This window comes from Gopherus evgoodei, chromosome 3 (genome assembly GCF_007399415.2).
Source record: "Gopherus evgoodei ecotype Sinaloan lineage chromosome 3, rGopEvg1_v1.p, whole genome shotgun sequence".
NCBI lineage: Eukaryota > Metazoa > Chordata > Testudines > Testudinidae > Gopherus > Gopherus evgoodei.
The window spans coordinates 39,281,126-39,295,304 of NC_044324.1; the positions used below are offsets into that span (position 1 = coordinate 39,281,126).

The window sequence follows — 14,179 nt, forward strand, 5'->3', positions numbered from 1 at the left end:
CATTTCTGCCCAACTCAAGTCCAAACAACAGATGCATTATCTTTTTTTTTTTTTTTTTTTTTTTTTAAAATGTTACCACTTCTAACCAATGGCTCATGTAGCCCCCGGAGGAAAAAAAAAAAACAGTCATACCCAACTTTAATATCATTTGGACCACAAAGTAATCTGTATTATTAACTCAGAACAACAGTACCCTGCAGTCTACCACAAGAAAAGAGCTGTTAGGATGATCAGAGGTTTCTTCATGTCTCACTAGATTAGAGCAGGGGTTCTCAAACTTCATTGCACAATGACCCCTTTCTGAACAAAAAAAAAAAAAAAGTTACTATATGACCCAATGGGGGGGGGGGGGACCAAAGTTTGAGTCCACCCAAACCCCACGAGCTCAGGGTGGGGAGGTGAGGGGGGCGGGGACCCAAGCCCCAGGCTGTGGGAGTCAAAGCCAAAGTTCAAGGGCTTCAGACTCAGGTGGAGAGGGTCTATAACCTGAGCCCTGACACCCAGGGCTGAAGCCCTCTGGCTTTGACTTTGGCCTCAGGGGTGGGGCTCAGGCTTGGCCCCAGGTGGTGCGGTTTGGGCTTTGCCCTCAGCCCTGGGCCACAGCAAGTCTAACACAAGCTTGGCAACCCCATTAAAAAGGCCTTGCAACCCATTTTGGGATCTCGACCCAAAGTTTGAGAACCCCTGAATTAGAAAATCTCTAACATTCACTTGTTTGCATGCTCCAAGGACCCTACTGTAAGAAAGAGAACATTGGCTACACTCTAAACTCCAAAGCCGTGGGAGCGTTCCCGCAGCAGCACTTTGAAGTGCGAGTGTGGTCGCGGCGCCAGCGCTGGGAGAGAGCTCTCCCAGCGCTGCACGTACTCCACCTCCCGGTGGGGATTAGCTCCCAGCGCTGGGGCACTGTTTACACTGGCGCTTTGCAGTGCTGTAACTTGCTCCACTCAGGGGTGTGTTTTTTCACACCCCTGAGCGGAGAAAGTTGCAGCGCTGTAAAGCACCAGTGTAGCCAAGGCCTCAGAAGTCACAGCAATATGCTTGTGGTTCTGTTCAGCTTCAGATGGTCAAAGCTGTTCCCAAAGAAGAGTGGGCAGGGCACGTCAAAGTCATAGCAGATTAATTGTTCCCATAGCTTTACTTGCCAATGACAGCAGGAAGCACTGAAGCAGTATTGGCATGAGTATGCAAGACAGCATTATCATGATAACGGTTTACTGAAACTCTCCATGGTCTTGCTAGAGCTGCATTTTAGGCGATAGGAGGTTTTGAGGCAGAATTACAAGGAATAGCTCAGAGCCACTGGAAAATACCCAAAATATTGAGAGGAGGAAGAGGAGAGAGTGCATTCTCAGTCTCCATCCCCCTTTCTTCCTATTACAAGAATTATAGTTAGAGGTTTTTGTTTGCAACTAGATACATTATACTATGATCTCATGAAAAAGTTTATCTGTAAACATTCCTGGATGCAACAAAAAGACTCAATTAAAAAAAAAAACACGCTAGTGGTGACTAAACACCACAGTGAGCACATACAGTATTTGAAGACAAAAAGGTTCCATTTCAGACACTGCTTTACTTTCACTCAGGAAAGAGTTATTTGTATGGAAATTAATTGGTAAAAACATAAGTGTGCCATTTTACATACAATTTCTTGTAAATCTCAACATTTCATAATAACCTCAAATACTCACACTCTCTTTCTATAGATCACTAAGCAAATGACAACTCTAATGCAAATGTAAACCAACAAAACCCTTTTCAGCAAAGAATCCACTAACGTGTAAAAAGGTAACGCTCTTCAGATTTACGGTCTCTCTCACCGGCCAGCCTGGCTTTTGTTTTGCTGAGCCTCTCTTGAAGAGACCAGTAAACGACCATACAGACTTTCTGGAAGGACATTCTCTAGAAGAGTATGGCAAATAGGAAGTTCCGTTTTTAAATACTTTGTTTAAACAGTGTAGTGTTTATGCATTTGTAAGCCTGACTGGTAAAAGATTAACCACCATTAATGTGAGCCCTGGGGTCTCTGCATAACTTTAATAATCATATTTTTCTGCTAAATTAGACAATTCACATGCACGCCCACATACCCAAATATATACACACACACCTAGGTGCCTACCTGTAGTCAAGTATCAGAGGGGTAGCCGGGTTAGTCTGGATCTGTAAAAGCAGCAAAGAATCCTGTGGCACCTTATAGATTAACAGACGTTTTGGAGCATGAGCTTTTGTGGGTGAATACTCACTTCGTCAGATGCATGTCTGGGTATTCACCCATGAAAGCTCATGCTCCAAAACGTCTGTATTCTATAAGGTGCCACAGGATTCTACCTGCAGCGAGGCAGAGAAAAAAGCAGCACTTCTCATTTCACACACCTACAGTCAGAGTAGTGGTTTAACTCTGACATCCAAAAGGGCTGGGGGAGGAATTAAAATAGTAAATCTGCACCGTACAAACACGCTGAAGAGAAGACGACTTTCGTAGTTAATAAGGAAGGGTTTTGGCGAGAAAGAATGATTCACGGTGAGTTCAACAAAACGTATCATGATCTACCAGGCTTAACAACACACCACAAAATTGTTAGGAAGCTACTGGAAAGACGGGTCCCCAGAACTGCTAAAGTCACAGACCAAAGGAGGAGAGTAACTCTGCTTGCTGGATCCCTGGAGGAAACGAGGAAAGACCCCACCCACCCCACCTCGTAGCGGTGGGAGAACACGGCCAAAAGATGCACGCACCCCACTGACAGCTGGCTGTCTGCATCGAGCTGGAGGTTTAAAACCCAGACTTGGTGGAAAATCGCCGGCCGTATGAAAGGGGAGCTCAACTGTTGCAAAACCCTGCCCGCAGTCTGGTTACATTTCCCCTATTCCCAAGCCCAGGAGATGAGCCGATTAACTCCCCCACCCCCAAAAGGGTAACGGGGGGGGGGGGGGCCGGGCTCACAGTGGGAGAAGAGAAAAGAAGCATCAAGCCGAAGCCGGGTCCCCCCAGCAGCCCGCCAAGGGGGCACAGCCACCGCTCACCGCCCTTACCAGGTCCTGAGGCTGGGCTGGTCTCGCCGCGCTCCGGCTGCCGGGGTGGGAAGCTCCCTCGCCGGACCGCGCGAAGCGAAGCGCTCGCTTCTGGGGCTGCTGCTGCTCGGCGACTGCGATCAGAGAGAGGCGGGCGAGGAGCGAAAGAGGAAACGAGCCGCCGGCTCCTGGCGGGGGGAGGGAGCGGCAGTCGCCCTGGGACCCGCGGGGAGAGTGAACTTTGCAGCCGCGGGAGGAGGGACGCTGGCCTGGCGGAGGCGGGTTGGCCGCAGCAGCGCTCTCCGCGCGGTCACTGACACTGCCCCATACTGCGCCCCGCGCTGCCGCGGCGCAAACTCCGCACTGGGCTCTGCCCCCGAACCCGCACTGGGCGCGACGCCCTATTGGCTCCGGGAGCGGACCAACGGCGGGCAGGGGGGGAGGCGCCGTCGGGCCCGCCCCGCGCACCCGCCCCTCGTTGCAGGGGAGCCGCGAGGGGCGCTGGCGGCGCCTCCTGCAGTAGGAACCCGTTGGTCTCTCCCGCCCCACCACGCTGTGCCCGGCAGGGCAGGAAGTACCGAGAAGTCCTGGGAAGTAGCTGCCCCCAGGCGCCACGTTCCTGGCCCGAGCAGCGCTGAGTCCTCAGCCCAAGTACGTGCACCCCAACCCCTTCCCAGAGCTCTGGCCTGCCAGCTGGGGAACCGAAAGTGCTATGGGACCCATGCAGGCAATCAAAGAGAACCACAAGTCTTGCGTTTCAGATCATTCGGAGCAGTCACAACCTGCCCCTGAGCAGGAATCCTTCGCAGAACATTTTGTCACCGTGACCACGTCCAGGGCCGCCAAGAGTGGGTTCAGGCTCCGGTGGAAAAAAAAAATTCGAGCCCCCCCCCCAGCAAGGGCGGACTGGTCAAACAGGGCCGGGGAAGCCGGCCCTGGGCCCGCTTCCGGACCGCCAGGCCCCGGTCATTTGTACCGGCTTCCCCCCTCCCACTCCACCCCCGGTCGGCGGGGACCACGTTTGAATAAAAGGCAAACTGGAGAAAGTTGTTAACTGCTCCCAGACAATTTGCAACAGAAAAAGGCGCTACGTTTTTGGAATAAATCCTTGGTTATGAGTTATTTCCTCAGCTCTATCCTCTGCCTTCTCTGTGACATACGAGAATGGGAGCTTTGTTTTCACTGTGCATATGTTACTTGGACACTTGAATCCTGCATCTGAATGCTAAGATCAATAGGTAAGCAAAGGCATTCCCATTGTATGCACTTAAGTGCCAGTTTGAGCATCCTATTACAAGATCTTATTGTCCTATTAAAGTATCTGCATTTGGACAATTGGATCCATTGGGTGTATTTCGCCTACTTGAACATTTTTTAAATGACATACCTGCATTAACTGCATCCTTAATACTCTCATATAATGGTGCAGTGAAATACACGAACCACAGTGCTTTAACTGCTTTTGTATCTCACCTTTATTTTGAATTTTCGCTTCTGCTTCTTCATTTTATTTCTCTAGTGGGAAGAAAGAGAAAAGTCGAGACTAAATTAAACTCATCTGTCTCCTTCAAACTATATATTGAATTTGATTAAGCATCAGACAACCGAAGCAGCTTCATACAGTGTTTAAACCAAATTATTCATGCAAATTAAAATATTTGTATATGTGTGTGAGAGAGAGAGAGAGAGAGAGGGAATGCACCCTTATTTCTAATCCAGAAACATCTACTATAATTACCTGTACTTCAGTAACAGTATTAAGACTCCTGTTAATGAATGTGATAGCAGTACCTGCTCTCCTATCTTTAGGAATGACTAACTCAGGATACTAAAGGGATGTGTACTTTTTAAATGACTCACTTCACATTAGAGCCATTTGCCTGCCACTGGTGAGCTTTTAGTAGCACCAGGCTTGGCTGTAATTTAGCAGTGTGTGTTCATGCAAACTCTGGTTTTGATTAATGGTTTTACGCATTATGCTTAAACAATTGCTTTTAACAATACCAGAAAAGAAAGGAAGAAACTGATGGCGAGGATTAGAGTGCTTAGACCATTTCCTGTTTGTTTAATAAGCCCCATCACAGCTCCTGCAACTAATAGAGTTGGTTATTCATGTACTGACCAAGGGGTCAGTCAGCAAGGGCCTCTTTGCAGATGGCTCATTGCCTTGGAGTTTTCAATCCCAATGATGTCAGTGGAGGTACTTCTGAGAGCCAGGAAAACAGGATTTGGCCCTTAGTTGGTACATTAGAAAAAAGCCCTGTAAGTCTGATCCTGCGCCTGCTGTAGTCAATGAGAATGGAAGCAACCCTTTGAACTTTAGAAAGAAGACTAATCTAAGGTCTGATCTTGTAGTCCTTAGTCAAACAGCACAATTGAGCACTATGGCACCAATCCTGCAAATTATTCTGCATAGGGAGATGGCTAGTGGCAGGGAGTCTGCAAACCTGAGAACATCCCCCTGCCAGAAGGCCAGGGGCTCCCTGGTATCTAGCAGAGTTTCTGTTGGCCTAACCAGCTCTTTGTACCCCAACTCCCAGTTGTTATATCCGTCTCTAAAAGGTGTCATGTAATATGTCATTGGAAGACTAATAACTCAGTGATCATTAATATTCTTGCGGGATGTATGTATGGTCAATCCACAAAGGTTTATATGGATATACTGGAATTATGACTAGTATGTTTAAACCAGACATGTCAGGGAGAGCTGATAACTAGTTTTTTTTCCAGACAAGGGACTGTGGTTCCATTGACCAAAGGCAGCGAAAACCACATTTGCATGCCCGGCTAAAAAAGCCATCAGGAGAGCAAGTGGGGGGGGGAAGAGATCACTTAATCTCAACGGGAGATGGAGACTGCACCCTAGGAAGTCTTCCTGACTCTTGAAGCAGGATCAATGAACTTTGAGAGAGAGATTTTCAAAGATTTACTGGACTCCAAAGAGAGGGGCAGAGAACCCCTAAGTGATCTTTCATCTAAGGAGACAAGAAAAACCAGTGCCTTGACCTCTATGGGAATCCTAACTAAGAAGTGATCAGCCACAGTTGGAAAATGAAGATTGGTGAGAAAACTACCTTGAACAAAGAATGTAACTTGCTGGAATTACATGTTAGTTTTAGAAGTATAATTTTACCTTTGTGTGTAACCATTTCAGTCCTATCTTTTTGACCATATAAATTTGTTTTACTTTTTATCTAAACCAAGCCATACTGTGACTGAACTGAAGTGATTGTTCATTCCAGTCAAGATAACAAGCTGCTAACTCTGTCTCTTTAAAGGAGCAGCACATTTAATTAGGAGAAAGGTGGACACTTCAGGGAGACAGTTTTGTGGAAATTTGAGGCTGGGGGATGTTGGGGCAAACAGAAACTGGGCAGTGGAAGCCAGTAGGTGACCTGCATCCATGTCTGCTGTGTCCAGGCTGTGAGCCACAGCGGCGTAGCAATTAAGGCACCCAGATAACCCATCACTGGTCTAGGTTGAATCCCAAAAATTATGTGGAGGGAGCCACCTGCATGGAATAGCTTATAGGATCAGAGCCTAAGTTATTTCATGTGAGGCGTGTAGGGCAGTTGGAGAAAGTGACACCTACATAAATCAATGTATCATCATATTAAAATGAACAACGTGGCAATTGAAGAAACCTTGTAATTTTTTTTTTCATCCTGCTTTAATCTTGCTTTTGCAAATCTCTTGCCAAAGGTCACTTGAGAGAATTTCAAATGAATTACAGTAATAAAGTCAGAAGTATTTGTCTTTGATGGCAATGTTTTGGGAAATCTAAGGCCAGTTCGTCTACACAGGACTGTTTTCTTCCAAAAGCTGGCTGCATGTCTGTACGTTACCAAAAGGACAGATATTTGTTGCTATCAGATACTGATGATTGAATCTTTGCTTGTGGCACTTCAGCACCTCGGTGGTCTCATGATCTGCAATGCCAGCCGGGGCGCAGAAAGCAAACACACCTGAGAAACGCCAGCTGCGCAAGTTGCTGTGAGCTACAGTACGGACAATTCATGTCACTTCAACAGAAAGAACTAATATCTTGTTTACCATTGAAACAAATGCATATTCCTTTTTTCCAATTGTCTGCATTACAGGTCTGCAAAGTCATCTTAGTCCTCCTGCCCAAGCAATACTGCTCCCTGCAGTATTTTCTAGTGTGCTATCCAGTCCAGCTTTAAATGACCTAGCAGAAAGGGGCTTCTGCTAATTCCCTTCAGAGTCTCTCTCTCTCTAGTTTTGAATACATAGAGATCAAGCAAAATGTGCATGTGACAGATAAAATGAACTGCGCATTTTTTTAAAATGCTGTTTAGTGTGCTTTTTTTTTCCTGCCACCCCCATTACTTGCTATGCTTGTGACTGTACCGATAACACAAGATTGATGTTTATTACAGAACTATAACAAACAGTGGCAATACCCTGTCACTGCATGATTGCTCTTTTTTCTGTTAGCAGAAGACTGTCTGGGTGGTGCCTCTCTCCCACGGCAAGGAAGAGTGAATTCTAAGAGCCGTCACAGTATTGTGGTTATTGGAAACAAGCCTGAAAATGCCAGATGTGAATCTGCACAGCTGGACAGAGAAAAAAACGTGCACTTCAGTTTCTATGTTATTAAGGTTGCCCCAGGGATACCACAGTATCTATGTGTGACTAAGCATATGAACAGCGAAAGCCATAATGCGTATTTACATATAGAAACATGTATTTGGTATCCTTTTTTAAATCAAAGAAAGAAAGGACTAAAGCAGCATAAAGAAAACTTGGCTGCACAAAATGATTTTTCTTAGAGAACAGAATGATCAAGTGCATAAATACAAAAAACTAGGTCTGAATAAAGCTGACAAAGGCAAGGAAATTCTAGATTAAAAATGCACTTTTTCCACTTCTAATTCCTCTGCATGCTTATTGCATGGATCTCCAAACTGATTTTATAGAGCACATGTGCTTCAATAAATACAGTAGGCCCAAATGTTAGTTAATGTTTTCAGATAAGATTTGATATGAAGCTTTTTGGGTTTGAATATAGGAAAATCCTGTAAAAACAGATTACACCCTATTTCCCTCTGGAATGTTGTTGTGCCTGGGATTAGGTTTATTAGTTTTACAACCCACTTACGTCACCTTTTTTTTTTTTAAATGACAAATTCTGGCAAACACTAGATAGCATTTTAGCTATGCCCATAAAAAGTCCTACTAAAATTACCTGGATTTGTCATGCTATCCAAAGTCTGCATACACTGCCCTTAGTTACATACATCTCATTGTCGCAACTCCAGTCCACTCACCAGTCTGATGTGAGAGGATCTAACCACTGGATCTGCTTTTAGCCTCTGGCATCTAAACAGAGTTCATCCATTGCTCCTCACTGGGGATCCCTAGGCATACGCTAGGGGAGCACCCCATCCTGAGAGCTGAAACCTCACAGACCAACTCCCCAGTCCCTGGGCTAGTATTGACCCCTTCAACTCCCCACTTAAACACACTCTCTCCAAGAACTCCAGCCACCTGGGTGTTCTGGGGCTAGAAGTTAGCTGTCAGTAGATCGGGTCACAGGCAATCAGACCTAGTGGTCAGAATGGGAGTCAGGCCTAGTGCTGAGAGTCCAAATACCAAAGGTCGAGACAGGACCAGAACCAGGAAGTAGGGCCGAAGGTCAGAATCAGAGACGAAGTCTGAGTGGCAGAGCCAAGGATCAAGACAGAGTTAGAGTCAGGAATCAGAGCAAAGGGTCAGAACCAGATGACCAGGAGCCAGGGAAGGCAGGAGCAGAGCTGGTTCTGAGGCAGGAGCAAGGCTGGGAACAAACAGGAGCTGGGTTGGAGCTGTGGAGGAGCAGAGTAGGGCTTGGTGAGAGACAAGCACAGGGAGGCAGAGAGTCCTGGGGCATATGTATTGAGCAGCCAGCAAGCTGCAGCTGCTGCTGAGCTTAAGAACCAGCCTGCTTGCTTCCTTAGCCAATCTGGGAGTGTGGTCTGTCAAGCAGCCCAGCTGGTTCATTAGGGTGTGAGGAGTACTGAACAGAGGCAGCTGCAGACCTTACTCCTGACATTAACTCTTCAAGAGCATGACAGATGTGACAAACTGCACAGGATTCTAAGCCACCAGTGCTCTTTAATATTACAAGAAATACACCAATATATACAAAAATAATAAACCCTGCATGCATTTCCCTACGTCAGTTTCCTCACCACTCCAAAGCATTCTTTGGGCTGTGCTGAAAGTCCTCCAGGCCATTCATGGTCTTTTTGCAACAGCACTTGTCTTGTCTCTTCAATCCTGGAGCCCCGTTTCCTTTTTCTGACCTTTGTTAGTCCTGCGGCTAAACCAGCCCCCCTCAAAAGCATACAACCTCTTTAGCATACCTCTTGACTAGTCTGAGTACAGTAAAGGTTAACTACAGTCCATTGTATCTAGTCTGGGAGGGATGTGCTTAAAGTCTTGACAGTTACGATGGATAGACAGAAGCATTTTGTAGAACAGCAATTTTTCATAAGAACAACTTCATACTATCTTCCCAAATTCACAAGATTCCCCTGAATATCACACTCCTCTTGCAGTTGGATCAGTACAGGTGGACCCTTACCGCTGTGCAGATTGACATGAAGAGTCTGCCCACATGGATCTAATTGCAGTGTGCAGGCCCTAGTATGTACCATCTTGGAAATTCTGCCTTACTGTTTCCAGATCACGTAGCAGATTTTTCAAAACACACACAGTGTATATCCGTTCATACCTAAGAATAACTCTTGGGCCTGCAGGATGGAATGGGGAGAAAGCTAAATATCAACATGCAATAATTGCTTTTCATTTGTGCCATGATTCCTTCTTAAATACAGATGACTTGACAATTTCAATGTATGTTCAACATACCAAGACAGATTTTGTAGAGAAGGGTTGAAAAATCTCTTGATGACCACTGATCAGGAAACAGAATTTTCATCCAGCGGGAAACCGACATTTTGACATTTCTTTCCATTTCAAATCACAACAGAAAATTGAAATATTTTATGGGATGAAAAGTTCCAAAAAGTTTCTAAATGACCAACACGGTTTCAACTTGACATTAGGAAACTAAACTTTTCATTCTGATTCTTTCAATCCAAAAATTGAAAATTTCTCCTGCAGAATTTTGACAAAAGCCATATTTGCACATAGAAAAAATTGTAATGCAAAATATTTCAGCCAGCTCTACTTGTGATATATGGTCCATGCAATGATCTCATGCAGAGTCACTGGGCAAAAGTTCACTTTTTGGAGAGAAGAGATGTCCTCCAGGAATCACTTCTCCTTGCCAAAGGCCATATGTCACAGATTCTCTCTTTACCTAACAGAGGTACAATTTTGAGTGTTATCCACAGGAATAATTCAAAAATACACCCTCTTCCCATGGAATGAGCCTCTGCAAGGCTCCCCAAGATGCAGCTAGCCCAGGGAGCTAGGGAAACAGACTAGATCAGGGAGGTAGTGTGATCTAGTGCATAGGGTGCTGAACTAGGAGGCAGCAGACTCCCAGTTGAGATTGAACATAAGACGTATATTTGTAATTATGAGAGTAATCACCCATTGGAACAATTTACCAAGGGTCATCATGGCTCCTCCATCAATAACTATTAAATCAAGATTGGCTGTTTTTCTAAAAGATAGTGTCTAGGAATTACGTTGGGGAAGTTCAATGGCCTGTGTTATGCAGGCGGTCAGACTAGATGATCGCCATGGTTCCTTCTGGGCTTGGAATCTATCAGACCTGGGTTTTATTCCCAGCTCAGTCACTGATCTGGTGAGCAACCTTGGGGAAGTAATTCAGTTGCTCTCTCTGCACCTCTTTCTGCTCCCACCTTTTTCTCCTCGTCTATTTTGACTGTAAGTGCTACTAAATCAATATGATACATCCCCACTTAGACTTTTCAAACTTTCTGATTTTTTAAAAACCGTTTCGAGCAATGCAAGATTTCCAAACAGGCCAAAGTACTTCCAAAACAGTAATGGCAAAAGATGCAAACTTGACTCCTATTGTGGGTTTACTTTAAAAAAAAACAAAAAACAACATTACACTCAACCTGTATATCAGGTTTCTGCTCAGGAAAGACTGCCTACACCCAAAAAAAGAGGATTTGCTGCTCTTGTGAAATCTTGCAGGGTTTTTGTTTTGTTTTTTTAAAGGTCAGTGAATTTTACAAGAATAGTGACAGGGAATTTGGAACACTTTCCACTTGAGGATCTGGAAGCTGCCTTTGCAGGTGGGCTCCTGTGCCTGTATGAAGCCCCACTGGAGCTCTGCATAGGTGAAGGGGTCTGTTCATATGGAGATTCTTTGAGAGTCAGGTCTACAGCTCAATTCTGCAACTGGATACTCATCTGAATCATTATTGACTACAACTGGGCTCTGCATGGGGCCAGTTATTTATTATAATGGATTGTGGGACTTGAGCCTAAAGTATGGGCTGCTTTATTATACCTAAATCAACATATAATATTTTTAAGAAGTCAGATTAAATTTTGCCCAAACATGGCAGCTATTAAGAGCCCTTGTCTTGCTCCTGTTGGTAATTAAGGAAATGAAAATCACAGGGGAGGAAATTTAAAATATTTTTAATTAGTATTTTTAAAGACAAAAAAGGTAGTAATTTTTAAAAAGAGGTTTATTGCAGAAAAGAGTATTTAAGTAAGATGTTAAAAATAACTCAGCACATTGTTGGCATTTAACAAATACTACAAGCTAATCATTAAATTAGGATTATGATTAAAATGTTTAAATATCATCTGACTTCATTGCAGTGGGAACAAAGGGTTGGGAGCAGTCCCCGTGTCACAGCAGCAAGGCCTCAGTCCTGCAACTGCCAAGCTCTCTGGCTCCATTCCAGCAGAGAAACAAAGAATGTGCATCTAAGTCTTTACTAGGAAGAAAGGTGCATTATCACCTGGTGTTACCTAACACAAGATACCTAACATGAGGGACAATCCCAGTGAAGACAAGGCAGTTGTAGTTTTAACTTGAGTTCGCAGGTTAGTGTAAACGCTAGGCTCCCCCATAGTCTTTATTTTAATCCACTTGCATGTGTGAAAACTTTGTCTTTACTGGGATTGTACTACATATAAACTAGCACAAGGCAAAAAACATGCCTTTTTCCTCTAGCCCAATGAGATTAGTGGTATGTTTAAAATTAAGCTAATACTTAAGTGCTTTGCTGATTTGGGCCAGTTTGTAGGACCAAGCCCTAAATCAGGCACAGAAGCTACTTTAAGGCCACCTGGTGCTGCCCAGGCTGTCTGTGTAGCTTGCCAGTTTTCCTAACGTGACCAGATTTTCAGAGAGAAAAACTGGGCCTAATAGTAGCAGGAGAGGAAGGCAGTACAGAGACTGTTTGTCAGAGCAAGGCAGGGACCAGATTTTCTGATGTGTGAGAAATTCCAGCATTTCAAAACAGGACAAAACCAAAACATTTCGACAGTTCCCACGAATTGGAAGTCTGAAAACAAATGAACAAACAAACCGAAATCTTGATCCAGGTTAATCAAAATATTACGTTTCAGTAAAAAGCAAACAGTTTGTTCCAATTTCAAACTTAATGATTTTTAAAATATAAATAAAAAACCTATATAAAAATCCAAAAATTTAGTTTCAAAAAGTTGTTTTGAAACAAAGCTATTAAAATGTTCTGAAAATCTTGAAACAAGATGCTCTGACGTTATCAAAATACTTTGTTTCAGTTGTTTTCTAAATGAAATTTAATCAAAACGTGACACTTTCTGAACTGATTTTCCATCTCAGAATCATTTTGATGAAGAATTTCTGACTTGCTCTACTGACCATGTTGGGGAGCCTGGGGAGGTGCATGCACCAGAGGCATTTGGCACCTGGGAAGATGAGAAACACCTCAATGGCTGGCCTTGTGGGGAATGGGGAAGACAGTGATAGCAACAAGTGGCAAGCTTCACAGGCAGGGCACATGTGCTTAGCCAGGCTGATCAGCTTCACTGATTCAGCAGGCCAGCTGCAGCTTCTGTTCACCACACTGGCCTTTGTGGTTGGGCAGGAAGGTTAGTGATGCAGTGGAGCCAGAATGCCATTCTGGGACTATTAAGCAACAGCAATGTAAAATGAGCCATAAGGGTGCCTGGTCTCAGTACTCTGTCATCCTTGAATGCTGGGGGGGGGGATGCACTCACCCATGAGGAGCAGCACATTCTGGGCTTTGCCTCACAACACTCCAGAGTGAAGAGTGGTGCCCGCTGCAGCCAGAAGAGGTAAATGGTGACCTCGCACCATCCGCGGCACAGTTCCTTTCCAAGCAGGACAGGGGGCTTGGTGGATCCTTCACACTGATGTAGTGTCAAGGCAAGGTTGTAGGCAGCCACATCTAGTAGTCAGAGCCACAGTCACAAGACAGGAGTCAATAGTCAGCTGGAACAGGATAGCTGGAGGAGTTCAGCAGCAGGAGACAAACTGGTGATCAAAACTATGAGTCAGGAACCAGAATCAGGCCAGGTCAGGATACCAAGAAACCAATTTCTTACTCTTGAGGGTTAAGAAGGAACTTTGCCTGGCTCAGGTTATCCAATAACTAACTATTGCAGGATTTCTTGGACCTTTCTCAAGCATATGGTCCTGGCCATGGTTACCAGACAGGATACTGGACTAAAGGGCACTGGAGGCTGATTTCTCAGGCCAGTTCTTATGTTTATGAAAGCAGTATAAACATTAACTGACAGAGACAGAGGCAAAGCCTTGCAAACAGGATCATTCCTAGTATTCAGGGGTGCAATGTCACCCTCTTTCTTATCAGATGTAGTTCAATTCAGGCAGAGAGAATAGGATTTAAAACCAACCAACCAACAACAAAAAAAAGCCACAACATGAGAAAGAGTGATCATACCACAATCTCAGGCAAAATATGGCACTGCCTGCATTCCCATTAGCATCCCACCAGTGTTCTGGCAAGACACCTAGATCAAGCAGGCACCAGACAGTGGATGTAGTTTCCACTGATATGCCCCACAATGTTTGAGGCAAACATTACCAACCACATATTTATTTTTGTCCCAACAGCATTTCAAATGCCCACAGTCTTAAATGCAAATCCTGCTAGATTCCTAACATTATCAGTGATACCAAGAGTCCTATTTTATATCAAATAACATCCAAACATGTTAGAGA

General features: G+C 44.6%; 1 protein-coding gene across 3 annotated transcripts in view; it reads right to left on the reverse strand.

Annotated features, from left to right (window-relative positions):
- HPCAL1 (hippocalcin like 1) overlaps positions 1 to 3,327 on the reverse strand; it is a 113,575-nt gene extending 110,248 nt beyond the window's left edge. For 2 of the 3 annotated variants that reach the window (XM_030555438.1, XM_030555436.1), the window contains exon 1: positions 3,040 to 3,327. The gene's annotated coding sequence lies outside the window, so the exon portion shown is untranslated. The remainder of the gene's footprint in view (positions 1 to 3,039) is intronic. The other variant, XM_030555435.1, reaches the window with a different exon arrangement.
- Between the last annotated feature and the right edge of the window lie 10,852 nt (positions 3,328 to 14,179).